Source organism: Dromiciops gliroides, chromosome 2, assembly GCF_019393635.1.
Source record: "Dromiciops gliroides isolate mDroGli1 chromosome 2, mDroGli1.pri, whole genome shotgun sequence".
Taxonomy (NCBI): Eukaryota; Metazoa; Chordata; class Mammalia; order Microbiotheria; family Microbiotheriidae; genus Dromiciops; species Dromiciops gliroides.
In genome coordinates, this window is record NC_057862.1 from 90018949 (window position 1) to 90045752 (window position 26804).

General features: G+C 37.4%; 1 protein-coding gene and 1 pseudogene across 2 annotated transcripts in view; both read right to left on the reverse strand.

The window, feature by feature from the left end:
- PLPP4 (phospholipid phosphatase 4) overlaps positions 1-26804 on the reverse strand; it is a 227514-nt gene that overhangs the window by 77017 nt on the left and 123693 nt on the right. The window lies entirely within an intron of this gene.
- LOC122741458 lies at positions 25838-26708 on the reverse strand (annotated as a pseudogene).

A 26804-nucleotide genomic window follows, 5' to 3' on the forward strand; every position in this document is an offset into this window, starting at 1 on the left:
AACAAGCATTTATTAAACTCCTATTATATGCCAGATAATATGTTAGGTGCTGGGACACAAAGAAAATGAATAAGGCAGTCCCATCCTTTTTTTTTTTTTTCAGTGAGGCAATTGGGGTTAAGTGACTTGCCCAAGGTCACACAGCTAGTAAGTGTTAAGTGCCTGAGGCTGGATTTGAACTCAGGTACTCCTGACTCCAGGGTTGGTGCTCTATCCACTGCACCACCTAGCAGCCCCGCAGTCCCATCCTTGAAGGAACTTTCGTTCTATCAGGAAGGCAATAAGCATGTGTGTGTATATATACAGAGAGAATGAAATACATGAAAGTTAAATATGGTTATAGATATAGACATACAGATTTTAGACATAATTACAGATATCTATAATATGTATGATATGTGTGTATGTGTGTATGTGTATGGATGGATGTGTGTATGGATGGATAGATGGACAGATGAACAGATGAATGGATGGATAACAAGACCATTTTTTTAGCAGGCAGGAATAAGGAAAGACTGCATAGAGATGACATTTAAGCTGAGTTTTAAAAGAAACTAGAAATGGATTACAGGGTTCAGCTGGACACAAAATAAATGCTAAATAAGATGTATATTAAGGATATTTGGAGTTGAAGATGGAATTTTAACTAGAGTTCCATCAGAGTAGGCACGTTGAAGACAGACATTAGATATTGGACATTTTTGTAGTCTTCCCATTGTCTAACACACAGTATCATTTATCCATTTATTCAACAAGTCCTCACTATGTTCTAAGAACTGTGCCAGCCACTAGGTGTTCTAAAACAACTCTTACCCTCAAGGAGCTCTCTGTTTCCTGGGAAATGGAAGGGACACAACATATACACTGATAACAACCAGGGGAATCAAAAACCACCATATGTAGAAGATGACATGAGTTGAGCCTGGAAGGAGGCTTGGGGGATTAAAAAAAAAAAAATGGATGTAAAGTTGACAAGTACACGTTGCCACCTAGTGGCCACTTCCTCCAAAAAGCATTTCCTCATTTCTCCAGCTGGAAGTGATCATTCTCCTTCTTGTATTTTTCATAGCACATCATTTGTATGTCCTGTATGGCACTTCCCACATCTTGCCTTGAATTGTCATTATTTGCATACATAGCCTCTCTCCTCTATTAGACTCCTAAGACTTAGAGGTAGGAGGAAGATCTTGTCCAGCTTTTAAAATGTACAGGTAGGAAATGAAAACACAGAGAGATTGAGTAACTTCCTCAAGGTCACATATATTAGTGAGGAATCAAGCTCTGATTTGAACCCTGGAATTATGATCCAAAGCCAGTGCTTTCTTCATATCTCTCACAGCTCCTGTCACAGGAGCTAATGCACGGTAGAGGCTTCATAATTTTTATTCAATGGACACTGTAGAGACCAATCTCATATAATTAATAAATGTTGGCTATGCAAGGAAATAATCAATGACAAACAAATACTGAACATTCTCTAATGTACTAACACAATTAGGGATACAAAGGAATCTGAGTTGCAATGGGTTGACAATCTCCCTATCAAGATTCACCCACTCATTCATTTATTAGTTGATCTATTGTTTCCTTTATTCATTGAGAGAAAATAGAAGTTTATAAAAAATTCATAAGGCATTGAGTATATGGGAAGTGCCAAATAAATGGGAAAGGCCTTGAATTTGTCAGAGTCCAAAAGAGGAGGAATCACAGTGTGCTGGACTTCTGATGTTGGGCTTCACAGAGAAAATGGAACTTGGGCGAGGACTTTAAAGGATGTATAGCATTTTAATATTCAGAGCTGGTAATGTTTAAGTTGTAGCTTGGAACCTCCTCATGAAGAGGACCTCAAAATCCAGGACTCTAATAAGCATGAAAGGGAGAAAATGAAATGGAGCTGAAGTCTCCTGATGCAATTCTCTCTGGTAGAATTGACCCATGCATAATATTCCTGAAGGCTACAGGACAGAGGATGGAATGGTTCTCCACGGGCAGATGGTGGACCCTCCTCTCCGGAAGAAATACGTCAATGATATCTCTGGGTTTGGTTCCGATATCATAGGAACAGCAACAGCAATGGAAGAATTTGGCCCAATTATTCAGTAAGGTGAGACTATAGAAAGTGAAATGGGAGAAAGAAGTATTGGCTAAGGTAGGAGATAGGGATTTAGGGGAGAAGATAAATGGTAGACTAAATAGAAAAACACAAATTGGCTACAAAGAAAGAAGTAAAAACAAAACAAAACTCTTGTATCATTTTAGTATGATACATGTACTTTTTAAGCAGGAGGACCATCCATAGCTGCTAGACAGGAAATCTAAAATTCACCACAGAGAGATCAGATTTTCAAGTAAGGTCATTGTACAGTTCTGTGGGAAGAATGAGTCCCGGGACAATAGAAAATACCTGGAAACCTCTTAATCAGTCCAGGTCAAAAAATATCAGAGATGGGAGAAGCATTTATGAACATCTGGTCCAATTCCCTCATTTTAAAGATGAGACAGTCAGCCCAGAATGGGGAAGTGATTCATCTAAGGTCACAGAGATAATTAGCGACCAATTCTCTTCATGGAAAATTTTGTTTCTTATTTTTGTTCTTTTTCAAAAATAACATTTTTATGTATACTTTTTAGTTCCAAATTTTATCCCTCCTTCCCTCCATCCCTTTTTCCCTCCCTGAGGTTGTAAGCAATTAGATATAGGTTATATATGTGCAATTATGTAAAACATTGCCATATTAGTCATTTTGTACAAGAAAACTTGAATAAAACTAAAAATGAAAGAAAGTGAATAAAAGCATGGTTCAGTCTGTGTTCTATCAATGTCAGTTCTCTCTTTGGAGGTGGATAGTATGCTTCATCATTAGTCCTTTAGGATTGTCTTGGGTCACTGTATTGCTGAAAATAGTTAAGTCATTCATAATTCTTCATTGAACATTTTGTCATCTCTGTGCACAAGATACTCTTGGTTCTGCTCACTTCATTATACATCAGTTCATACAAGTCTTTCTAGGCCTTTCTGAAATCATCCTGCTTATCATTTCTTATAGCACAATAATTCCTTCACCACGATATTGCAGCTTGTTTTTATTCTTGTTCTCAATGTCCAGTAGTCCATCTGCTCTTTCTATGTCTTTGTACTGGCTATCCCCCATGCCTAGAATGTTCTTCCTTCTCACTCCTGTCTCTTAGAATTCCTACCTTTCTTCAAGACTCAGCTGAAGGGGCAGCTAGGTGGTGCAGTGGATAGAACACCAGCTCTGGATTCAGGAGGACCTGAGTTCAAATCCAGCCTCAGACACTTGACACTTACTAGCTGTGTGACCCTGGGCAAGTCACTTAACCCCAACTGCCTCACCAAAAAACCCCCCAAAACAAAACAAAAACAAAAAAAGGACTTAGCTGAAGCTGTCACCTTCTTTCTGCAATCTTTTCTGATTTCCCCTAACTACAAATGTCTCCCCTCTCTATTGCAGTTTGTGTGTGTGTGTGTGTGTGTGTGTGTGTGTGTGTGTGTGTGTGTGTGTGTGTGAGAACACATATGTGGTCTCTCCCAGTAGAATCTAAGCTCCTTTGGAGCAAGCTTGCTTCATTTTTGTATTTGTAATCCCAATGTCCAGAACAGTGCCAGGCACAGTGTAGGGGTTTAAATAAATGTGTGCTGGTTAACTGATTGATTCAAAACTAGAATCTAGATCATTTGACTTTTAGTTTGGTGCCCTTTCCACAATATTATGTTGTTTCTATGTATAACATTAGGAATCAAGTAATACAAAAAAATTTATAATAATATACACAGAATCTAAACAATATGCCTTCATTCTAGGCTGCCTTTTAAAGAGAAATATGCGGGCAGCTAGGTGGCGCAGTGGATAAAGCACTGGCCCTGGATTCAGGAAGACTGAGTTCAAATTCGGCCTCAGACACTTGACATTTACTAGCTGTGTGACCCTGGGCAAGTCACTTAACCCTCATTGCCCCACCAAAAAAAAAAGAGAGAGAGAGAGAAATATGTCACCAAAAGTTAAATCGATCCAGGTATGTTAGGTAAAAATATGGGATAATGTCTTAGAAGTTGACCAAGCAAAATAATTTTTAGGTAGGCAAGAATAATGTATATTTGTAACATATATACATGTGTGTATGTGTATATATGTGTATATGTATTGTGTATATATAAACACATGCACACATACACATGCCTGGAAAGAAATGTGTGTGTGTATTCTTTTTTAAACATTGAAAACTAAACTCTCCCAGATATGGGCAGTTGGTAGATGGCAAAGTATCAGAAAATATATTCCAAGCTATAAAAAGTCAGGAAGAAGATTAGGATAAAATATCACAAAATGCTGCATTGCCTACACCTCCCTCAGCTGTTTGCAAGCAAACTCTTATTCCACATACCAGATGCTATTTTCCCAGTAGAGAGTAACAAACAGTCACGAAGGTGTCAATGTGATTTTGCACAGTAGAATTCTAATGTGTGGATGCTTTGAATTCTTAGAAACATTTAGGAAGCTTCTTAGTCCTATCCTAGTGTCTTAGTGATCTGAAACATGGACATCAAAGTGATTCTGGAAAACAACTCAGCTGGCATGGTAATATTTGGGGAAATAATGGGACCACAGACAGAATGTAGTTAAGTGCAAATTTTTTTTTTTATTGATCAGTAATCTCATTATTTCTATCAAATAGCCTTTTGCAGAAAATAAATTGGATTATATATGTGGGATAAGAGCATGCATGACGCAGCAAACAAACAGGCATTAAAAACACTGTATCTGATATGTGGATTATTCTTTCTTCTGGGGAAATGTTCTGAACTTATTTGACAATTTAAAAGACATCTTGTGTTGGTTATGGTCTCCAAACAGGGAAAGAAAATGTATATTAGATTCAATCAATCAATCCATAAGCATCTATAAAGTCCCTCCTATGTGTCAGGAGCTAGACTAATCAGTGAGAAAGTCTCCCCCTAAAGGAACATATATTCTATTAGGGTAGGTATGTATAACTAAGGATGAGCAAATAATTAAATAAACAAATAAACAGACAAACCAACCAAACAAATAAATAAAGGAGTGAATGAATGAATAAATAAACAAATGAATGACTGAATAAATAAATAAGTAAATGAGCAAATAAACAGACAAGCAAACAAATAAAAAGATAAATGAATAAATAAGTAAGTTAAGTGAATACATGGTAGAACTGGAAGGAACATCAGAAATCATTTAACTCTGTATGGCTCTCTCATATTGCTGAGAAAAACTTAAGTTCAGCAAGATATAGTTTCTTGCAGCTAGTATCTAGTAGGTCACACAGCTAGTAGCTGATTTAGAACTAGAAGCATTCCTAGATTCACAGTGCCTGTTGACCCATTATGCTATCATTTATTCCATTTAAGGCAGTTTTAAACCGAGGCTTCTCTATATTCCTGAGAATAGGCTAAGTTTTTTATATGTGACATTGAAGAGACCAAATGAATTACAAGCATGTGTCATTTAATAGATTTTTTAAAAAATAAAATAAATCATATGCTAATTTCATTGAAGAAAGGTTTTGAAAAATAATGAATTGGTTTGTCAGTTTACATTTTGATGTATCTCGTTTCCTTCAGGTACAAGGTCAACATATTGGTCTTCATACTGAGTGATCAATTTTGTCATTTAGACTATTTATAGAGACATAGTAGATAGAGCACAGAGGTTAGAATCAAGAAGACTCACCTCTGATATTTACCAGCCACTATCTCCATGACTTTTTGTTGGTTTTCTGCATACTTAGTATGCACTTTCTCTTTGCATCCATCTCTTGGAATACGTACTTTTGTTTTACAACTCAGTTCATGCCCAATATATACAGGAAGGTTTTTCTGATGCTTCCTAGCTAGACGAAAATTATTCCACAAAATTATCTGATATATATGCATATATAGGCATAGATATGTATATATGTGTGTGTACATATAGTATGTTATATAAACACACATGTATATACAAATATGTTCTACCATGGAAGACAACAAGTATGTGTATATATACGCATGTACATATACATATACACATACATATACATATACATACATACACACAGATATGCATATGCTCATACACATTGCCTTACATTGTAGAATGTAAACCCCTTGAGGGGATGGTTTCTTTTGTTTTTCTATCCTCAGTGTATATCCTAGTGCCTGACACAAAATTGACAAAAAAATACTTGTTCATTGACTGATTGACCCTGGGCAAAGTCTCTTAGATTGTATATGCCTCAGGTGACTCCCTATGAATTATTTGCTAAGTCAGAGAGTTGCCATCTGTGTTACACATCCATCAAGTACTCCCAAGAGAAATTCAAAGCAAACGTTGTCAATCTCTTTCACAAATCCTTTAAAATTGGGTTGAGAGTAGAATCTTCCTTTGAAAAAATATAATTTTTCGTAGAAGTAAAATGGGCAAGAGGTTCACTGTGAAGACTACCTGACAGTACCACTAAGGTACTTTCTACAAATATGGTTAAGTGGTACTACTACTGAAAAAACACTGGTCTAGGAGCAAAAACATTAATCATATACTATCAAGTACCATGTTTGGTAACCTTGAACAAATCGTTTACATTGGTATAGGTCTTATTTTGTGTAAAATGATAAGATTGGCAGAAGTTAGAGTTAGACCAACAACACCATAGTATGCCATAATAACCTCAAAATGTTAATTCATTCTTACTACTAAAGGTCACACTACAAAAATAATCAGAAGAAAATCACATTTGTTACCCATATAACTAAGGATAAGGAGAGGATTCTTAGCCAAACAAGGAGAAAGATCATTCCCCCAAATAAAAAAAGGTAATTTTGATTATGTTAAATTGAAAATTAATTTCTAAAATTTCAATTGGAATAAAGAGAAGCCATATATTACGTGATGTTTTTCATCAAATAGTTCTAGTATAAAAAAAATCCAAGATAACAGATAAGAAAACACCAAAAAAAAAATTCTCCGATGTTTCAGTTGTGAAAAGTATTGTAAACAATTAACAATAATATGAACAATTACTCCAAATCACCAAAAGAAAAGCAAATAAAATCTGAGGCTTTATCTTATACCGAACAAATTAGCAATATGACAAAAGATGGAAATAATTAGTGTTATAAGAATTTCTCAAAGACAGACATAATTTGTATGTTATTATTGGAGCTATGAAGTGGTCCAACCATTCTGGAAAACAATTTGGAATTATGCTAAGAAAGTAACTCAAATATCCATAACCTTTGATCCAGATTCTATTCTTAGGCAGTTGCTTCTGAGAGGCCAAAATAGAAGGAAAGTTCCAAAATACACCAAAATATTCACAACTGCATTTTTTTTACAGTAGCAAAGAACTCTAAGCAAAGCATATGACTATTTGAAAAATATCTAAACAAATTATGATACATGCATGTGATAGAATATTACTGTACCATAAGAAATGCATATGAAGACTACAAGAATTCATGTGAAAATGTTCATCAACTGATGGGATATAAAATAAACAATACTAGGAAAACATGATGTCCAACATACAGCAATGTAAATGAGATGAATAACAAAATCCAAACTAGATGACATCATTATAATGATCTAGTTGACCTTGAAAAAGAGATGTGCTTCCCTCCCTTCTTTGCACAGATGGGCAGCAAAGGATGTGGAATACTCCGAATATGAGTAGATTTGAGAGATATGTTTATTAGGTTTTCTGAACTGCTTTCCTCTACTACCACCACCCTTTACATTTTATTTTTGTTACTAGATAGGGCTCTCAATGTATTATGAATGGAGTTGATTAAAAAACAAGATATCAATAAAATAAATTTTAAAATAATATGACGGGAAGCTAGGTGGTGCAGTGGATAAAACACTGGCCTTGGATTCAAGAGGACCTGAGTTCAAATCCAGCCTCAGACACTTGATGCTTAGCTAGCTATGTGACCTGGGAAAGTCACTTAACCCTCATTGCCCTGCAGAAAAAAAAGAAAAAAGAACAGATGGCAAACTGGAGACATTGATGATATTTGCCCCACTTACCTCACAAAATAGTGTGGGGATCAAATGGAAGAAAGAAAATGAAAGTACCAAGACTTTAGCATAGAATTAGGAAATACAAGAGCTTGACTGGGCCCTAAGTGACAATTTAATCTAAATCCTTTATTTGAAAAAAATGAAGACACTAAGGCTTAGACAAATTAATTTGTTGCCAGGCTATTTTTTTTGCTAGAAACACAATTAGGGAGCTCAGGGGTTGCTTTTTTCCTTTTAGACTAATTCTGTTTCACCAGTGGTACCACTTTACTTATTTCATATAGAAAGGGACTCAGAAGTTTAAAACTGGGAAAGGGCTAGGACTCAGACAAAAATTCAGTGCTATTCTCCCTCTAGACTCTTAACCTCTGAATTAATTAGAAATATGAAAAATCATTGACAGTTACTCCTATAAACAATTATAGAGCACAATCAAAGTTATTTGGCAGAAGACGGAATCCAGAATTAGAACCAGGCATTGGGGTATCTGTATTCCTGGGAGTGAATCACTTTCTCTCTTGGTGTTACAGATTCCTTAACTATAGAATAGGGATGAGACTAGTGCACAGCTACAAGGCATGTTGGCTGGAATGACAAATTAATGAATGCAAAGCACTTGGAGAATAGAAAATGCTGTGTTATAATTATGGATCATATTAATTGCATTTTTATGGTGACAGTGACTGTATTAACGAGAGCACTGAAATAATGCTCCTCAGGAGAAACCAACAAAGCAACCTACCAACACATAACCTCATTATCCAAGTGTGCCCAACTCCGACTAATGCTTAATTACAAGAGGCATTTTAGAAGCTTAGAGTAGAATAAGACACGACATTCTTCTGAGGCACTGGATTGATTTCTCAGATTGCTAAACACCAGCCACTGAAAATTCTGAAAACATTGATTTAGCCAGAAAGAAACTAGAGGCCACTCGAGAGCTGTGTTAAGGGAATAAGTGCGGAATAAATAAAGTTGTGCAGGCTGCTGGTTGCAGATCTTACTCTGTAATGTGTGTCAAGCTTCACTGACATTTTTTTCCTTGAGACAATCTTTCTTTTAAGAGTTCCAACATTGTGATCAACCTTTTCTTCTCCAGTTCTTAATTTCATGAATCTATTATGAAATGTTATCTGTGAAGTGCTATGGTTTTTGTATAGCATGTGCTACGATGAAAGTCTGAATTTCTATTTTTGTTTGGTTTCTTTTCAAATTTATAGCCTAGAACATTCATCCTAGCCAATTGCCAATAGAAATTATGAAAACAGGAAGCAGCAGCAAGCTTTCCACAAAGGAAGGTATAGGGCCAAGCATTTATTAAGCCACCTGTTAACACCTAGACAACTGTGCTAAGCATTGAGGATGAAAAGGAGAAACAAAAACATCACCCTTCCCCTCATAGCCCATGTTGGCCTAGAGAATGCTACAAATCAAACAATATAAAGCAATATCTAGTATTTGCATATAACTTTAAGGTTGGCAAAGCACTTTACATATATTATTTCATTTGATCTTCATGACAATTTTTTGAGATAGGTATGGTTACTAATCTCATTTTACAGAGAAACCTCAGGTTGAGAGAGGTTAATGGACTTGCCCAGCATCATACAGTTGGTAAATTGTCTGAGGCAGGATTTGAGATCAGATCTTTTTTACTTCAAGTTGATTTCTCTCTCTATTATGATTTCAACAGAATTTGAGATGCAAGTAAGCTAATTAACAACTGGAAAGAGCAGTAAAGATTTCCAATAAGGGGAAGAAGCAAAAGTAAGCTTTGAAGAATTATAAGGATGGATTCTAAGAGACAGAGGTAAGAAGGGAATACATTCCAGGCATGGAGATTGGCCTCTATAGGACATAGAAGTGAAAGATGGAGAATGTAGAGAGAGAAGAACAAAGTCCCCAGGACTGAGTCTGGGGAAACAGACATTCAGAGGGAATGAAGGGTTGGTGATGAGTTAATAAACAAGGCTAAGATAGAGTTTTTAGGCAGAAAGAGAATATGTAAGATAATCCAAAAAAGAAAAGAACATCAACGTGGGGAATATCATCAATACTTTTAAATATCAGAGGAAGGTTCACAGATAAAGGCTTAAAAAAGCCCTCAGATTTAGTAGTTAAGAAATCTTTGGTAAAAATTATTTAGTTAATCTTTAGTTAAAAATCTTCGAATGGAGCAGTTTTAAGTGATTAGTGGAGTCTACAGACAACTTGCAGGGGCTTGAGAAGTGCATGAGTGAGGTGTAAGAAACGGTAGCAAGTGCAGACCATTCTTTCTAGCAATATAGAAGGGAGAACATGGTCAAGTGAAAGTCTTTCAATGATTATGTAAGAACTGAGCACACCCCAGGAAAGGGAAGGCATTCACTGACTGCACCAATAAATAAATATTTGGTCAGTGAGTAGAATAGGGCAGAAAGAACAATTGCTCCTGGCTTCTCCTCCAAGGAAAATGATTTTCAAATGGGCAACAGTAGAACAAGCGTGATTAATAGGGACATGAAAATGAAGAAATAGTAGCATCCAACCATTCTGGAGAACAATTTGGAACCATGTCCAAAAGGCTATAGAACTGTGCATGCCCTTTGATCCAGCAATACTACTGCTAGTTTTATATCCCAAAGACATCCCCTAAAAGAGAAAAAAGACTTATTTGTACAAAAATATTTATAGCAGCTCTTGCCATGGTGGCTAAGAAGTGGAAATCAAAGGAATACCCATCAACTGGGGAATGGCTAAACAATCTGTGGTTATGATGGTGATGGACTATTATTGTGCCATAAGAAATGACAAGCAGGATGACTTCAGAAAGGCCTGGAAAGACATGTATGAAATGATGTATAGTGAACATTGTGCACAGAGACAGCAATATTGGTTGATGAAGAACTGTGAATGACTTGACTATTCTCAACAATATGATAATCCAAGACAATCCTAAAGGACTATTGATGAAACATACTATCCACCTCCAAAGAAAGAACTGATGTTGATAGAACAGACTGAGCATGCTATTTTTCACTTTCTTTCATTTTTTTCTTTTAATCAAGTTTTCTTGTACAAAATGACAAATATGGTAATATTTTATGTAATCATGTATACATAACCCATATGTGATTGTTTGCCACCTCAAGGATGGGTAGGGAGAGAAAGAGGGATAAAAATTGGAACCCATAACTATAAATAAAAAAGTTTATTACAAAAAACGAGAAAGAAATAGTAGTAATGTCCAGATACTTAAATATGTGACAGTATCCAAAATAATCTTCAAATGCCAAAACTACTTGAAAACAAATAAAAACCATCATTTTATCTTTTTAATTATGAAGAATAATAGTTGAAGATGGGTAAATGTAGCCCTGCTATTTTAAAAATGTTAGTATGGTAGATCATGGAAAATACAGACTAATAAACTTGGCATTGATTCCTGACCAATCTCTGGAAAACAACGTGTTGTTTTTTTTAATGATTCTTATGAGGGAGCAGCTAGGTGGTGCAGCACATAAAGCACTGGCTCTGGATTCAGGAGGACCTGAGTTCAAATCCGGACTCAGACACTTGGCAGTTACTAGCTGTGTGACCCTGGGCAAGTCACTTAACCCTCATTGTCCTGCCAAAAAAAATGTTGCTTAAGAGCACTTAGAACAGAAATTGGTGATCACCAAGAGTTATCATGAGTTCACTAAGAGTGAATAAACCACAACAAATTAACTTCGCCTCTCTTTCTGTTAGACTAGTACCACTAATAGATCAGAGGGTATACTAAAGCAAGAATATGTCTTGATTCCTATAGGATTCTCTGAGCAATGGACAGTTAGGTGGCATAGTGGATAGAATGCTGGACCTGAAATCAGGAAGACTTATCTTGCTGAGTTCAAATCCAGCCTCAAACACAAACTAGCTGTGTTACTTTGGGACTCTGCCTTAGTTTCCTTATTTGTAGAATGAGCTGGGAACAGAAATGGCAAACTACTCTGGTATCTTTTCCACCAAACCCCAAATGGGGTCACAAAGAGCTGGATGACTGAAATAAGTGAACAATCAATTCTTGCTAAGATGCTAATACTTCCTTCCAATATCAGACTGTATTCATGTGAGTACTTACATATTTCTATAAATATTTGTCAAGATTTCTTATTATATCTTTGTGGACAAGGTGAAGAAATAAGAGAAATAAGGGCTGACTAATGATCAAATTAAATGAAGTAACAATAAGGGAGATTGATTTATAAGTTGATGTCAATTTAGAGGAAGGTTTCTGTTTGTATGCTTGAGAAGTTTGTCTGTGACCCAGTTCTGCTCAATATTTTTATCATCAACTTGGAAGTTTATCAAGCCTATGAATTACATGAGGCTGGGAGACAGAGATAACATATTTCATGACAGAATGAGGATCAAAACAAGTAGAATTTAATAGCAACAGTTAAAATGATGTCCTTAGATTCAGTAAATAAACTACAAAAGCCAAAGTCAGTGGTGATCTAATTTAACAACATTTTATAAGAAAGAAAACTAGGAGTCTATTTATATGACTTAGACCTAAAGGGTTACATCATAAACAAATTAAAAGAAAGGAAGAAATTTTCTTTCATATATATTGATAGGAAAGGAATTCAGGACCAAAAAAGGGAGAGGATTACAGAAGACAAAATGGACAATTTCAACTGCATAATATGAAAACATTTTACACAAACAATACCAATACAGCTAAAATTAGAAGAGAATCAATGAAGTAATTTTAAAAGATGCCACAAGTTTCTCTGATAAATGTCTCATTTCCAAGATAAATAAAGAAATAATCTGAATTTACAAGTGTAAGTGCCAAATCCAAATTGATAAGTGGTCAAAGGATATAGTCCATTTATTTATTTGTTCATTCATTCATTTATCTATCTATTTATTCATTCATCTATCTATTTATCCATTCATTCATTCATCTATCTATCTATCAATTTATTTTTTTGTTGCTGTTGTTGTTTTGGTTTGTTTTTTTTTTTTTTTGCAGGGTAATGAGGGTAAAGTGACTTGCCCAGGGGCACATAGCTAGCAAGTGTCAAGTGTCTGAGGCCAGATTTGAACTCAGGTCTTCCTGAATCCAGGGCTGGTGCTTTATCCACTGTGCTACCTCACTGCCCCTGATATAGTTTTTTTAAAGGAAAAAATCCTAGTTTTTAATGACCATATCAGCAAACACTTCAAATCATTCATATTAACAGAAATTCAAATTAAAGCAACTCTGAAATTTTATCTCCTATCCATCAGATTGGCAAAGATAAAAGGGAAAAGGACAGATGTTGGATGGACTGTGGGAAAAAAAGGCACAGTTATACACTACTGATGGATCTGTAAATTGATTCAACAATTCTGAAAAGCAATTTGGAACTTTGCCCCCAAAGTCACTAGACTATGGATATTCTTTGACCTAGTCATTCCATTACTAATCCTCTCAAATCAAAGAAAAAAGGAAAGTGACCCATATGTTTAAAAAGTTATAGCAGCTCTTTTGTAGTGGCAAAGAACTAGGAACTAAAAGATTACCCATTAGTTGGAGAATGATTGAACAAATGATAGCACATAAAAATAGTAAAACGCCTTTGTGCCATAAAAATGATAGAAAGACGGCATATGAATGTGACAGAATATTATTGCATCATAAAAATGATGAAAGCATGGTTTTAAAGAAACCTTAGAAACTTGAATGAATTACTTCAGAGTGAATCAAGCAAAACTAGAACCGGTTATACAATAACAAAAACATAAAGACAAACAATAATGAAAGACTTTACTCTGATCAATGTACTGATCAACTCTGATCACTGAGTCCCAGTGGAGAAACTGGCTACCCATAGCCTGACACAAAGGTAATAGATGCGAAATGCAGAATGAGGCATCTACTTTGGGCATGGCCAATGTGGGACTATGCTTTGTTTTGTTAAGCATTTTGTTACAAGGCTTTTCTTTTTCTTTTCTTTTGCAATGAAGGGGCTTGGGAGTGTAACAATTGGAGTGACACCACCTGCTGGAGAGTTACTGTAGGAAAGCTGCACCATGAGGAGAAGGCCTCTGAGGGCAAGCCATGTGGCTTGCAAGGTCAGTTCCTTGGCATCAGGAAGTGATGTTTGCTTGTGGGTACTGTCGATTAAAGCTAACAGCCAATTAGCTAGGAGCTGTGTGTGCATATGGATGGGATGTTCCCGGTTCCACAGGAGATTTGTGGGACAAAGAAAGGGTGAGGCTCACTCACTCTTTTTCACAAGAACCTCAGGAGGGAATGGAGCAGGAGATGTGGGCTCCCTGAGATAGATAGCTGAATCTGGGCCTCTTTCTCTTCACCAAATTCTTATTCTCCTTAATAAATGCTTAAAAGTCTAAACTCTTATTAAAGCTTATAATTTATTGGCGACCACTCATTAGATATTTTAGACAGTATAGCTAGATAACAACTTTACAGGAGGGAGAGAGAAAATAAAGGATTATCAATTGAGAATATAATTGAAAGGTAGACAAAAAGAGAATTTGAACTGAAAAGGACATGGAATGCATTTTAGACATAGCATTCACTGTTTCAAATGCAGAGGGCAGGATGAATTATGTCAAACTCAGGGAATGGTTAATAGTTCATTTTAACTAAAAAATACAATACACGTAGAGCAGTATGAGATAAGGCTGGAAATATAAACTAGAGCCAGATAATGGAAGGTCTTGAATAGAAGGAATGAGGAATATATTGATGAAGATCCATGTAGTAGGAAACACACGTGTCCTTTGTCCACTCATATAATTAGTTGAAAGTATTGGGATTGCTTAACCAGGAGAAGACTTTGGGGAAGGGTTCATGATAGGAATCTTTAAGTATTTTAAGAGCTATCATTTACAAAAGAGCTTAGGCTTGTTCTATCTGAATCCAGAAGATGAGAACAGGAGCAATGGGTAGAAGTTGAAGATAATTAAATTTAGAAATAAAATAGGGGGAAATTTCCTATTGATGAAAGCTAACCAATAGTGGAATAGAATATATTGGGAAACAGAGGGTTCCCTCTCACTAGCAGTCTTCATGTGAAAGCTGACTGACTACTTACTTTTTTGATATATAGAAGAGGGAAGTATTGTTCAAGTATGAGTTGAACCAGCTTGTCTGTTAAGTGCCTTCTGACTCTGAAATTCTATAATTCTTTCTGAGAGGAAGCAGAGTTTAATGAGGAAAAAATCTATCAGAAGTCAGAAGAGGCCTCAATTCAAATTCTGGCTCCAATATTTGCTAGTTCTCAATAAATATTCATAATAATGATAACAATGATGATAATTAGCTAGCATTTATATAACATTTACTATGTGCCAGGTACCATGCTAAGTACTTTATAAATATTAACTCATTTGATCCTTGCAGAAATCCTAAGAGGGAGATGCTATTATTATCCTCATTTTACAGTTGTGGAAACTGAGGCAAATAGAAGTTAAATCACTAAATTTCTCAGAGTTTTCAGTCCCCTAATATAGATAATATGTGCACTGCCCACTTCAGAAAGTTATTATGAGAAAAGCATTTGGAAACCTGAAAGTATACTTTAAGTATGACACTGATTTATATTGGCAGATAGGTAGATGATGAAAGGAAGGAAAGAAGGAAGGAAGGAAGGAAGGAAGGAAGGAAGGAAGGAAGGAAGGAAGGAAGGAAGGAAGGAAGGAAGGAAGGAAGGAAGGAAGGAAGGAAGGAAGGAAGGAAGGAAGGAAGGAAGGAAGGAAGGAAGGAAAGGAAGGAAGGAAGGAAGGAAGGAAGGAAGGAAGGAAGGAAGGAAGGAAGGAAGGAAGGAAGGAAGGAAAGAAAGAAGGAAAGAAGGAAGGAAGGAAGGAAGGAAGGAAGGAAGGAAGGAAGGAAGGAAGGAAGGAAGGAAAGAAGAAAAATGGATTAGAAATAGTTAGAAAGAGCATTTACTAAACATTTACTATGTGCCGGTAATTGTACTAAGTTATAGGGAGATAAATACAAACAAGTTAGTTAGTTCCTGTCCTAGAAAATGGGGGATTTTGTCGGGAGAGTAGGTTAAAATTTGTGAACTCAGTTAGGAAGTGTTGTGGATGCCTGGATGTTTACATATTTACAAATATGTAAGATTAGTAAAAAGCTCACCTGTTAAAGCCAGGGACCCAGAGGTACAGTTATCAGTGGGAAGGAAGAAAAGGAAAAAGGGCATGGTATGGAATCACCTGGAAAGTGATTGAATCTTATTCTAATTAAATCACAGGTCTAGTACCTATCTATGAAGTGCTCAAGAAATTTGTCAGGGTTATTATGCAGTCTTCACCCTTAGTCATCTCTGTAAGTTATATTGGTACCCATTCTTGTCAAGTACATAAAGGAACTTTGAAATGACCTTTCCAATAACCACTAGATGTCTGAGGAAAGTGTTAAATGACAGGTGGAACAAGAATCAAGGCTTGGATTAAATAAAAGGGATGTCTTTACAATGGTAAAACTATTTGGAAGAAGGATAAAAAAACTGAAATCAATAAAAAAATTTAAAAATGAAAAAAAATCAACTCGATAATTCAATCCAAAGGATCAATGTGATCACCTCCAGTAAAGACCAAGCCAATTCTTTGGTAGAAGAACAAGAGTAGAAATATATGAAGACAGTTTACATCATTGTTGATTTTAAAAAGAAACAGCTTGCACTGAATTTGAACGAGACAGATATTGGCACTCCCCTGAGCTTCTTTCTTTAATCTTCAAGTCCAATAGACAAAAGGTCTAAGAGTTTAAAATCTTAAAAATCAAGTGGACTCCAACTTTCTGACCAGAGCATTGTTAAGGAAGGGATGGTAATGGATTGTTTTGATTTTGGATTTACACTGCATTAGGCAAGTAGTCAATGATTCAGAAAATTGGGAATGTAACGACATTTTATGCTCAGAAAACAAATGCATCAGCTTTGGGAGATGTCTTATTTACTACTATAATGAGTTATCTTTACTTAATAAGAAGTAGGCCAGGGTCTATCAGAATCAAATAGTGAAAAGCCAAGGAAAATGTCATTATTGGAAGTTCACAGGCATATAACACACATGTGCACGTGTACAACATACACACAGAGCCCTAATCTAGTAGAGATAATAGTGGTGATTGTTGGTGGCAGTTCTGATAACAATGAAAATAACAATTCCCACTATAATCACTTAGCCAAATCATGTCATGAAAATTTAGATCCCAAATTCTTATAAGAGTTGTCTTACAACTGATTATGGATCACCAAATTATTTTTCAAGAGTACTTGAATTTCCTATATGTTATCATGCACTGCTGCATATTTACAAAGTGTTTTTTTCTGGTGACAGAGTCCTCTTTCTACATTATCTCTTCTGATCCTCATAAAAATTCTATGGGGCAGATAATAGAGGAATTATTATCACCATTTCACAGATGAGGGAATTGAGTTTCATAGATGCAGAGTTAACCAACCTCACATAGCCAATAAGTGGCCAAGATAGGAATCAAATGGGCCTGCTGATTCTAAGCCCAGTGTTCATTAGATGCTGCTGATCATTCTGCAAATGGTTCAAGAAAATAAAGCACCTTATTTTATCTCATCTTTCTTTTCTTTGCCAATGTGAGAACCAGAATTATAGAATACTGAAGTTATTTCTACATGATGTCAACCAGTGGGATGAAAAGTGAAAAAAAAATCAATCTTATGGGTGTTTCAAAATTCCCTGTCTATTCAACACAGAAAAAAGTGATTAAATTTTTAACTTTTCATTTTGATGCTTTTGTCCTGCCACAATGCCTTCCAAAGAGGAGATATTTAGGAAATAGGTTGGATTGGGTTTAACAACATCTGGCAAAGTGATATGCCACTGTAGATACTTAATAAATGTTTGATAAATGAATTATATATATATATATATACATACAAACACGCACATATATGTGTGTATATATGTATATGTGTATGTATATATGTGTGTTGATATATAATTAGGAGAGAAGAAGAGGTGGAACTGTTAGAAATACAAATCCTAGAAGTCACCAGGTCTATCTATGAATAAAATCTTTAGGACAGTCACAGTCTGCCAAAAGTAAGCAACTTCTATCCTTGTCCTCAGTCCCTAGTTATTTCTTCTATTCTTGGCGAGTATGCCTTTTGGCCTTTTTCAAAATGAGGGATAGTAAAAGGGGTAAAGAGAAAAGTACATCTCCTAGCATCTTTCCTATCTCAGTCACACATGGTTACATGCTAGTGAATATATCTCTGATCTAATTTACCAGAAAGAATACTTTGGAAAAAGTTTCAATGGATGCATTGATAATCAATCATACCTCCTGGATTTTTCTCTCAAATCATCAATTGTTCATAAGGAAAATACAATTTCTGACTTTCAGTTATCAAAAACATGATTGATGAGCCTGAGAAATGTCATTTGCAATCTTATGACTGCAGTATTTTGAACCAAAAATATGCCATTTCATTCTCTTTAAATAATAGGTTTTCTGAAGGGCAATGCTTTATCCTCTACTTTCTGGTTGTTTCTTTGAAAAACTCTGATTTCTTCCTAATCAAGAATTGCTGGGATTGAACAAAATGGATTTATTTCAATACTTGCTACAGTCATGTGCCTTGTTTCAGAAAATGGGGGGAAATCATTTTCTTTTCCACTTTAGGAAACCATCATTCTTTTAGATAAAATCAAAGCAACTGTTTCAGTAATGAGAAATTGCTACCCAATATCTTAGAATTTTCCATAAGAAGTTTAGAAGCACAATGGAGAATGAAGAGAGAAGGAGAGGGGAGGGGAGGGGAAGAGAGAGGAGGGGAGGGGAGGGAGAAAGAAAGAGAGAGAGAGAGAGAGAGAGACAGACAGACAGACAGACAGACAGACAGACAGGAAAATTTCCCTGTGTTTAACCCTAGTCAAATGCCATTTGTAGTAACTGTGTTCGGTTTGGGGTATTTCATTTTCAGAATACATTAAGAAGTTGGAGAAACATACAGGAGAGTGAGTTCAGATACTAAGGGGATTGGAAAGGGTTTGGTTGAAGTAATTGGAGAAAAGACATGGGGGCACATAATTGATATCTTTAAATATCTGGAGTCTTCAAGTAGAAGGCTCAGTTAAAAAGAATATAAAAAGGACAGAATGAACACTCCAAGAGGATGAAACATATTCATACAACAGAGAAGGCCTAGGGTAACCATGACTATGACTCTAAAGATGGCCCAAGTGGATAACTGTTAAGTCACAGAGAGAAAACAACTAGTTTTGCTAGAGTAGAAAGCAATAGGTATTTCACTACCCCTTAAATATGCAAGTTTTATTTTCCATCGTACTTTTGTTGTAATTGGTCCCTTTGGTCAGCATAGAGATTACAAAAACTGAGTCATAAGGAACCTTGAAACTCATTTTGTCCTACCCTGAAGCATAAACCCTCTCTATAGTATCCCTGACAAGTGGTCACCCAGACTTTATACAAAGATTCCAATAACAGAGAACTCACTACTTCAACAATCCAGTTCATTTTATTTTTGGGTAGCTCTTATTGTTGAGTTCTTCCTTATATTGAGCTAAAATAAATCCCTGTAACTTCCATCCATTGGTCTTAGTCCTATCCTTCTATACAAACTTGCCTGTACTTCCTGAAATTTCTTCAAGCTGCGCTTAGACCTAAAGGCAAAAGAAGAAATGTATTCCCTTACCTTTCTGTCCTTCCCCCGCCCAAAAAAATAATTCTTAATGTATGCCTACCATCACACTGTTACTTATAACTAACCTTTGGCTGATGTACTTTAATGAGCAATTTCAAATCAGGGAATGAGGATGGCTTCAAAGAAGCCTGGATGGATTTGTCTGAACTGATACAGAGTGAAATGAGAAGGACAACTTATAATAATAACATGGCAAAAATGAACAATTTTGAAAGGCTTAAGAATGCTGATCATCACAAATAAACTATTTAAAGAATGCTAACTTGCTCCTGACAGGAAGATAAGAGCTTAAGTATAAGAATGAAGCATGGGTTTTTTTGGTTTTTTGTTTTTTGGGGGGTTTTTTTGGTATGACCCATCTGGGGATTTGTTTTGCTTAACTATATATTTGTTTTGAGGGTTCTGTTTTCTCTTTTTTGATTCAGTTGAAAAAGAGGAGGCAGGAACAAGAAAAATAAGTGCTTGTTAATTTTAAAAACAGAAAATACGTAGTGGTTTTGTGTGCTTACAACATTTTGTAATTCTACTTTGTATTACCCTGAAGACTCTATGCTAGGTGCATCATCACAATTAGCTGATGGTGCATCCATTGCAAGGAAGGTAGGTCACTTATGTTGTGAGAATGTGAGGGTTACAGATGTTGCCAGCAACCTTGGGACAGGCTGGAAAAGCTAAGAACAATTATCTGCTACTCTTTTTGGCTAGCCCATTAGACTGCTTTTGCAGAGCTGATTAACCTGGAAGATAGAAGAGAGACAAGAGTGATTTTCCACAACAGAACTGGAGGGGGGGGTGTCTTTTATTCTGTGTAGCTTTTCCCATGTATTGATATTAGAATAGCAGAAACTGAAAATATTTTCACCCTTCCTTGGCATTTCTCATCTATTCCTCTATGTTATCTTTCATTTGTTTGTTTTATTGCAGGGCAATCAGGGTTAAGTGACTTGCCCAGGGTCACACAGCTAGTAAGTGTCAAGTGTCTGAAGGCTGGGGTTGAACGCAGGTCCTCCTGAATCTAGGGCCAGTGCTTTATCCACTGCACCACCTAGCTGCCCCTCTATGTTATTTTTCATAGGAATGTGCCTGGGATTGGTTGGCTGTTTCTGGCAGGCCTCTGATCCAGGAATGCTGAAGAAGACTATAACATCAGAGACAAAAGAAGAATACAAGTTCTCAAGAAAGGTGGTGTGACACCTGGGGGAATCCAGGGCTAAAAGTGGAGAGCTTCTGATGAAATGGGCATATTCACTTGAGGTGATAAGCTTAGAGACATTCTAAGTTGGAAGAACCCAGAATGGGATCTCTTTTGGGCACTATGGTTGAATGAGACATGGGGAACCCTTATTTCATTTCTGTGACACCAGTGGTTGGGAAAGAGGACATAGGGGTTTAGACAAATCAATGAAGAATACCAATAAAGTCCAGCAACAACAGATAGAAAGAGAAATTCCATTTAAAATAGCTGTGGCCAATATAAAATACTTGGGAGTCTACCTCTCAAGACAAACACAACAACTATATGACTAGAATTACAAAACATTTTTCACAAAAATTAAGTCAGATCTAAACAATTGGAAAAATATGAATTGCTCATGGGTAGGCAGAACCAATATAATAAAAATGACAATCCTACCTAAGTTAATATATTTATTTAGTTCTATACCAATCAAAATATTAAAAATATTTTATAGTGCTATAAAAAATAATAAAATCTATCTGGAAAAAGTTCAAGGATATTATTGGAATCGATGAAAAAATACAAAAGAAGGTGGTCTAGCAGTACCAGATTTCAAATTGTACTATAAAGCGGTAATTATCAAAACAATCTGGTATTGGCTAGGAAATAGAGAGGTAGATCAATGGAATAGAATACATAGAAACTACACTATAGTTAATGACTATTGTAATCTAATATGTGATAAACCCAAAGATCTATGCTTTTGGAACAAAAGCTAATTATTTAACAAAAACTGCTGGGAAAACGGGAAAACAGTATAGCAGAAACTCAGTATAGACCAACATCTCACACTGTATACTAAAGTAAGGTCAAAATGGGTACGTGATTTACATATAAAGGATGATACCATAAGGAAATTAAAGGAGTTTGGAATTATCTGTCAGATTTATGGACAGGGGGAAATTTAGGACTAAAGGAGATATAGAGAATAAAACAAAATATAAAATAGATCGTTTTGATAATATAAAATTAAAAGGTTTTTGCAAAAATAAAACTAATTTAATCAAGATTACAAGGGAAGTAGCAAATTGGGAAAGAGTTTTTAAAACAAATATTTCTGATAAAAAGCCTCATATCTCAAATATCTGAAAAAATGTATCAAATTTATAAAAGTACAAGGCATTCCCCAACTGATAAATGGTCAAAGAATTTGAATAGGCAATTTTCAGACAAAGAAATCAAAACTATCAATAATCATATGAAAAATACTCTAGATCATTATTGATCAGAGAAATGCAAATTAAAAGAACTTTGAAGTATCACCTCACACCTATCAGAGTGGCAAATATAACAAAAACAGAAAATATTGGTTGTTGGAGGGGATGTGGGAAAGCTGGGACACTAATCCACTGTTGGTGGAGTTGTGAAAAGATCCAAGCATTCTGGAGAGCAATTTGGAACTATGACCAAAGGGCTCTAGAACTATACATGCTCTTTGATCTAGCAATACCACTACTTGGTTTATATCCCAAGACATCCCACAAAAGAAAAAAAGACCTATTTGTACAAAAATATTTATAGCAGCTCTTTGTGTGGTGGCCAAGAAATGGAAATCAAAGAAATGCCCATCAATCGGAGAATGGCTAAACAAACTTTGATGGAATATTATTGTGAAATAAGAAATGACAAGCAGGATGACTTTATAAAAGCTTGGAAAGACATGTATGAAATGATGTATGGTGAAGTAAGCAGAACCAAGAGAACATTGTGCACAGAGACAGCAATATTGTTTGATGAAGAGCTGTGAATGACTTAACTATTCTTAACAACACAATGATTCAAGACAATCTCAAAGGACTACTGATGAAACATGCTATCCACCTCCAAAGAAAGAACTGATATTGATGGAACAGACTGAAGCATGCTACTACTTTTCACATTCTTATATATATATATATATTTTTATGATTTTAGTTTGCTTGTACAAAGTGACAAGTATGGTGATGTTTTACATGATTATACATGTATGGCCCATATCAGATTGTTTGATACCTTTGGGAGGGGGGAGGGGAAGGATTATTCTCTAATACTATTCTACTGTATTATGGAAATGTTTGTTTCATTTAAGATCAGAATAAAATAAATACTTTAAAAATACTTTTAAAAACAGTGTGAATGCCAACTGCCACAGGACTGTGGGCCAGGTAATGATGTGTGGGCACTAAGAAAACTGGTTTACATTTGTGTTTATTAACTTCATGTTTAGGCTATATGTTTAGTTATGTACTTGTCTTCCCTATTATAACTTAAGGTCCTTGAGAGTAGAGATTGTTTCATTCTTTGCACTGTTACCCACAGCCCTTCACTGTCTGGCACTTAGAACTTAATAAACCCTTTATTATTAGTTATGATGATGATGGGCTTGCTTATTTAATTATTATTATTATTGGCTAATCCAATGGACCCACTTGGATGAGTATGAATGCCTGGTAAGTGAGGAGGGATGGCTACATTACTGAGTCTGTCAGTCAACAAGCATTTATTAAGTACCTGCTATATGCCAGACACTGTGTTAAGTATTGTGGAGAGAAAGAAAGGCAAAAGGCAGTTCCTGCTGTCGAGTTCACAGCCTAATGGGGAAGGCAACATACAAAACAACTATATGCAAGCAAGATTACATTCAGGATAAATTAGAGGTCATCAATAGGAGGAAGGCACTAGCATTAAAGGGGATGGGAAAGATTTCTTTTTAAAAGATGAGATTTTAGCTGAGACTTGAAGGGAGTTAGCAAAACCAGGAGGTAGAAATGAGAAGGGAGAGAGTTACAGACATGGGGTTGGGGGCGGGGGCAGCAAAAGAAAATGTCTAGAGTCATGAGATGTAGAGTCTTGGGCAAGGAACAGCAACAAGGCCGGTGTCATTGGACTGAGGCCTACAGGGTACAGGAATGGGGTATAAGGAGTAGTAAAGAAACTGGAAAGGCAAGAAGGAACCCGATTGTGGAAGGTTTAAGAGCCAAACAGGGGATTTTAGATTTCATGACAGAAGTAACAAAAAGATATAGGCTTGACCCCAAAAGACCTCTGAATAGTTACATAAATCTCTATGTAGATTTCAAAGGTCATTCACTCCTTTTACAGATAAGGAAACTGAGGTCCAAGGTTCAGTATCTTCTGTAAAGTCATAAAGGTAGTAAGCATCAGAAGCAGGATTTGAACCCAGGTCTTCTTACATCACAGCCAGTGTTTTTTTCTTCTCCGATGCTTCCCACCATTGTACCACAATTAGATGGAATTCTCATCCTGTTTTTGGCACAAGGAAGCACAGGGGTGAATGAGTCAAAAATGCAGCAGTCGGTCCTCTTCAGGAGAGAGCCTCTGACACATGGACGACATTCCAATCCACTTGGTGAGTCTGTGTTTACGCTGTGCATCCTGGATCATGCTGGTGACCAAGCTTGAGATCTTAGGCATGGAGAACATCAGAGAGTGTGGAGATAGCAAATCATCAGCTGCTGCTTTTACAATCCTTTCGTGCCATCCTCTCTTATCAAAGGCTTAGGACCATAGATTTTAGCGCTGGAAGGGAACTTAGAGGTCATCAATTGCTAATCTTTCATTTTACAGATTAAGACACTGAGTCCCCAAAAGGTTTGGTGACTCCCCTAGGTTCACAAAGCTAACTAAATACTTTATCAGAACTCGAACAGAAAGAAATCTGATTGACTCTGAATCCAGCGTCTTGCCCTTTATACCACGCTGCCTGAGTCCGAGACTAAAGAACCCTTACTTTAGAAATTTGACAATGTTTTCAAGTAGTTTTGCTGGGTTATTATTTGTTTCTTTTGTCCGATCATACCTCTTCCATTCTGGAAAGTCATAGGTTCCGTAGAAAAAATTTATAATAATTACGAATGTATGTACATACACACATTGAAAACTTCTGTCCATAAGAGACTTCTTCTTTTTTCCTGGTAGCTGCACAAAATACATTTTGATTAGAATTATGGCTCAGGGGGCAGCTAGATGGCGCAGTGGATAGAGCACCGGCCCTGGAGTCAGGAGCACCTGAGTTCAAATCCGGCCTCAGACACTTAACACTTGCTAGCTGTGTGACCCTGGGCAAGTCACTTAACCCCAATTGCCTCACTAAAAAAAAAAAAAAAAAGAATTATGGCTCAGCAGACCAGCATTTAGGCCTCTAAACCCAAACTTCTCATAGCAGGAAGATGTTGCCACTTGTTTCTTCCTACAGTCTTCCCAGCCAAGCCTTGCTCAGGCATTGGCCCCTATCTAAAAAGGAAGTGTGTGGGGCAGAATGTTTCTTCTGTCATGAAAGTACTTTGATTCTGGGGTCAGTTTGCCTCCAACTTGTTCTTGAAGACCTTCTCCCAGGTTTCTTTTCAATTGCCTGAATCCCGGGTTATGTGACTGGCTGCAGCCTCAGGTTCCACATGTTCCTTCAATTTAGCCGGTTCTTTTTTGTTTTTTTTTTCACTCGGCAACACCCCCCCAGGGGGTTTATTTTGCCCTGTAACAGACGCCCATGGGTGAGCAGCCCCAGCTTGGAGTATATTGTGCAGTTAATGATCTCTAAGCACCTTAGAGGATGGGGACTGGGAAAGGAGAGGGAGATGGTGGGGGGAGGGAGGGGAGGCTCTGGGACTCAGCTCAAGCAAAACAGGCAAGGAGGAAATGAACTTTTGTGGAGGAGGGGCAGGTTCCAGTCAAAGTGCCAGGGACTTTGCGGGCAGCTCAGTCCAGAGCGATGGACCCCTCCTCCCCAGAGGGCTCCACTTCGAGCTTCTCCCATTTGCAGAGGTCAGTGGCCTGGTCCTCTCAGTCCTGATCTTGGCCTGAGCAGCGGCAGGGGAAAAGGGGAGCCAAGGAGCCTCCTGGGCTCCTCACCTGACCAGGTGAAAGGTGAGCTAGTACATGAAGAGCAGCTGGACAGCCACGATGGCCGTAGTCAGGTGCATGCAGAGCTGGTTCCTCGCCCCCCGCACCAGGACACCTTCTGCCGCCACTTCGGACAGGATTTTCAGTCGAAGCGTTCGGATCATGAAGACATAGATGGCCAGGCAACACCAGCTGAGCACCAGGTAGTAGCCAGTCCTTCCAAAGAGCAGGCCAGTCACGACCCCACCAATCATCTTGGAGCCCGAGAAGGCCAGCAGGTCGATGGTGGTGAGGTCTGTGTTCACAGTGACCAGGTAGAGGCTCAGCAAGATAACCAGCACCTCCACTGTGAGCCACACCAGGGCTGAGCTAGCCTGCAGGCCCAGGAGGTCTGGGGAGAACCTGTCCTGTGTTCCCAGTGCTAGGCCAGCAACCAGGATGTATGGGATGCAAGCCATAGCTGGAATGTAGAGATCTGGGGCATTGATGTCAAACCTCGGGGCCACAGGCATGTCCTGCCAGTACTAGACCTCCCAAACCTGGTACAGGTAGGGAAACACCAAGAGTCCCAGTTTCTTCCCCACATACACTGTGTCCACAACAAAGTAGGACTTCAGCTTGGTGACAGGAATGAAGTGGTCAATATTCTTGTCCACCAGCTCCTTGCCATGGGCAGCCAGGCTGCTCCCATAGGCCACTGTCATGTTGGACACGGGTCAGTGAGGAAGGCCGGCTGTGTGGGGGAAGGGGACCCCAGGCCCCCCGGGGGGCCTGGTGGACTGGATGGTTCCCAGACCCATGGGCCGAGATCATGTCATGGAAGAGCTGGTGTGGGTCAGCCAAGCTGGGCTCTGTCACGGCCACCCTCCTCTTCATGGGGTGTTGGTGCCCCCCCACCCCATCTCCACTGGCACCAGCTGTATCCCAAAGCAGGAGAGCTGACCCACTAGTTTATCCAATGCTAAACCAGGC